This window comes from Pteropus alecto, unplaced genomic scaffold, assembly GCF_000325575.1.
Source record: "Pteropus alecto unplaced genomic scaffold, ASM32557v1 scaffold152, whole genome shotgun sequence".
Taxonomy (NCBI): domain Eukaryota; kingdom Metazoa; phylum Chordata; class Mammalia; order Chiroptera; family Pteropodidae; genus Pteropus; species Pteropus alecto.
The window spans coordinates 11,648,807-11,653,134 of NW_006432227.1; the positions used below are offsets into that span (position 1 = coordinate 11,648,807).

The 4,328-nt window shown below is 40.6% G+C and overlaps 1 pseudogene; it reads left to right on the plus strand.

The window, feature by feature from the left end:
* The first annotated feature begins 347 nt into the window (after window positions 1-347).
* Window positions 348-463, plus strand: LOC112475878 (annotated as a pseudogene).
* Window positions 464-4,328: the final 3,865 nt, after the last annotated feature.

Genomic DNA, 4,328 nt, shown 5'->3' on the forward strand with positions numbered 1-4,328 from the left:
TAAATTATACGCAGATAGAACTTGAGATCTGGACTCTTAAGCAAACAAGAAGCCTTCAAAGAGATCCCAGAATCGCACCTCTGTAACAAGTAGCAAAGTGCAATTTGGGGGAGGGTGGTAAATTTTGCAGTTCAATGTATGATAAAACATGTTCACCTGAGGAATCCTTAGAACTAGATAAACAGGAACAAGGGCACTTATGTGTAGCAATCGAGGGATGGAATGCACTAGAATCATGGTGCCTTCAAGAATCCTTTTAGGATGTGGTTCCATAGTGTAGCGGTTAGCATATCTGCTTTACACGCAGAAGGTCCTGGGTTCACACCCCAGTGGAGCCATGGTCCGTGGTCCACAGCCATGCCACCCTGAACAAGCCTGATGTCTGATCTTGGAAGCTAAGCAGGGTTGGGCCCGGTTAGTACCTGGATGGGAGACCACCTAGGAAGACCAGGTGCAGTAGGCATAAATAATAATAATAATAAAAGAATCATTTTAAATCACCCCACATATGGTACTCCATGCAAGAATTTCCTCTCACTAGACCATTGGTGTGTGCGTCTGACTCAAAAAGTAATGCAATTAGATTGAGACTGTGTAGCATCAACTACCCACCACATGGCCTAGTGCAAGAAGAAAGGGAAGAAGAAACGTACAACAATGAACACACACATTCGCACTCTTTCTGCTTGACATTGTGGAAATACACCTTAAAGAGTGAGAAAAATATATTTTTGCTCTGGATCATGTCCCATATTTCACAATAGTAAACACAAGGTAAAAAGCTTAATACTTTTCTCACTCCAACACCATCTTAAAAATGAAGTTTGACAACTAAGTCAGAGCTATAGATGCTTTCAAAGGAGCATTTATTTCTTCCCAATCATTACCTAAATATGTTTCCCCTCAAGAACTGCTACATTAAATGACACTGAAATGGCTCCTAGCCAGACAATGGGGGAAGTGCTCAATGTCACTCCGCTACTTTCAATAATGGCTTTAAAGCTACTAAAAATTACAGAACAAGAGAGTAGTCCCAAATAAGTGTGTTCTTTCTAACTTCTAAATTTTGTACTTACAGCACTGTGCATGCTCTTGTAGGAAAACACCATCTGCTAGAAAGATAAAGTTAACCAAGTCAAGCCCTTCTTGGAAAACTATTCCTTGAGTTCGCAATGGTTATTGTGTGAAGGGACACCGGAAGCTAGAAGGTTAGTCCTCATCTTCAACATGAACTTGCGAATTTACTTAGCTTCACTCAAGTGTGGGAAAACAGACTTGACTTAGGAAAAGTTCAGGGAGATCAGTGAGGTGTGAACACACACACACACGCAGCTGACAATGACTCCCAAAATAGAGATTTCTCTGTAGGAACTACACTGAGGAATTCAGTAACAATTCTAACAGCACTTATGAGGCACATACTATGCCGGGTGTCTTAATGCATCCTTCATCCACTTGTCACTGAAACCCCTTACGGATGTGGCTACTTCCGTCCTCTCCATTTGAGGTACCCCTCTGCTCGTCCCCTTCCTGCCTCTTGCCCACCCCTGACAAAGGCAGGTTTTCCAGTACCGTTGCTCAGCACCGAGAACATTCATGGGGCCATGTTTCACTAGTGGCCCCATGCCATTTCTTTCCCTCATAGTCCTCCTACTCCATACCATGGACCTGACAAGCTAAATCAAAGTCTGGGGTCTCTTTCCTCACGTGCACATCTAAACGCGTGTGCGTGCAGATCCCACAATGTAGATTCCAGGGCTGTGTAAGAGACCTCACTTCAGTCTAAAGCACACACATGCTAACTCAGCCTTTTACTAAGGCCCTTCATTGAAATGTCAGAATTTTGCACAGCCTCTAATTAAGAGGTGAGTGGAACCCCAGTCTGCTATTGTTTCAAGTGTTTACAAACCTCTTGGGAACATGTGGGCAAAGAAGAATCCCAAGCAGGGCAGAATTCGACTTCATAGGTCCATAACCACAATATCATTTAATTGCACCAAAACCTCCCTTTAAATACTAACAGTCCTATAAGGTAAGTACTGGTATTATCCTCCATCTTAAAGACAAAAGAACTGAGGATTAAGTAAATTGTTTGAGAGTCATAGTTTGTTCATAACAGAGCTGAGCTTCAAGTTCAGGTCTGTCTGACTTCAAAGTCTGTGCTTTAACCACTAGAAAAACTTAATCATAAGTCCCTGGTTTCTGTGACCTCAATAGTACCCTTTTGAAAATCCAAGTAAATAACCTGATTCAACGACTTATTCTATACCAGTGTGTAAGCAATTGTAAATCATTTCTATTATCCATGTTGAAAATCTTAACGCGACCCATAAAATACAGTCAGATCAATGTCTCACTATTGTCAACTCAATATATCTTCATTTTACAACCATATATTTACAACATGCTTGTTGCAGACTGACTTGATGAACTCCCTTTTTGATTTAAGCAGAAAATAAAGACGCTTCTGCTAGTGAAGAGTAAAATGTGTTATAGATGGATTGCCAGCTCTAAATATTGGTGGGTGAAGAAAGAAAAAATTTTCCAACTATGACCTTTCGCAAACATAAGCTCAATTTGAGCACAGAAATACTCAAGACATTCAGGTTCAACAAAAAAATAAAGAAGCATCATACAAGAGAGAAGGTCAGCAGGATTGCGTTAGAAGTTGAGGCTCCAATCTCTCTGTTATTACTTTGCTGGACAGGCCATAACCATTCTGAAGTTCAGATTTTGCCATCTGGAAAATGCCGGATATCCTCAGTCTTACCAACTGCAAGGTAAGGCTTTTGTAAGACTCAAAGAAAATGATGCAAATGAAAAAGTTTTAAACAGAACAAATAATACTAATACTAATGAGTTATTTGGTGGGGGCTTCTGAGATATTTAGATGATGGGGGCAGCTCACTGAAACCCCTTACGGATGTGGCTACTTCCGTCCTCTCCATTTGAGGTACCCCTCTGCTCGTCCCCTTCCTGCCTCTTGCCCACCCCTGACAAAGGCAGGTTTTCCAGTATCGTTGCTCAGCACCGAGAACATTCATGGGGCCATGTTTCACTAGTGGCCCCATGCCATTTCTCTCCCTCATAGTCCTCCTACTCCATACCATGGACCTGACAAGCTAAATCAAAGTCTGGGGTCTCTTTCCTCACGTGCACATCTAAACGCGTGTGCGTGCAGATCCCACAATGTAGATTCCAGGGCTGTGTAAGAGACCTCACTTCAGTCTAAAGCACACACATGCTAACTCAGCCTTTTACTAAGGCCCTTCATTGAAATGTCAGAATTTTGCACAGCCTCTAATTAAGAGGTGAGTGGAACCCCAGTCTGCTATTGTTTCAAGTGTTTACAAACCTCTTGGGAACATGTGGGCAAAGAAGAATCCCAAGCAGGGCAGAATTCGACTTCATAGGTCCATAACCACAATATCATTTAATTGCACCAAAACCTCCCTTTAAATACTAACAGTCCTATAAGGTAAGTACTGGTATTATCCTCCATCTTAAAGACAAAAGAACTGAGGATTAAGTAAATTGTTTGAGAGTCATAGTTTGTTCATAACAGAGCTGAGCTTCAAGTTCAGGTCTGTCTGACTTCAAAGTCTGTGCTTTAACCACTAGAAAAACTTAATCATAAGTCCCTGGTTTCTGTGACCTCAATAGTACCCTTTTGAAAATCCAAGTAAATAACCTGATTCAACGACTTATTCTATACCAGTGTGTAAGCAATTGTAAATCATTTCTATTATCCATGTTGAAAATCTTAACGCGACCCATAAAATACAGTCAGATCAATGTCTCACTATTGTCAACTCAATATATCTTCATTTTACAACCATATATTTACAACATGCTTGTTGCAGACTGACTTGATGAACTCCCTTTTTGATTTAAGCAGAAAATAAAGACGCTTCTGCTAGTGAAGAGTAAAATGTGTTATAGATGGATTGCCAGCTCTAAATATTGGTGGGTGAAGAAAGAAAAAATTTTCCAACTATGACCTTTCGCAAACATAAGCTCAATTTGAGCACAGAAATACTCAAGACATTCAGGTTCAACAAAAAAATAAAGAAGCATCATACAAGAGAGAAGGTCAGCAGGATTGCGTTAGAAGTTGAGGCTCCAATCTCTCTGTTATTACTTTGCTGGACAGGCCATAACCATTCTGAAGTTCAGATTTTGCCATCTGGAAAATGCCGGATATCCTCAGTCTTACCAACTGCAAGGTAAGGCTTTTGTAAGACTCAAAGAAAATGATGCAAATGAAAAAGTTTTAAACAGAACAAATAATACTAATACTAATGAGTTATTTGGTGGGGGCTTCTGAG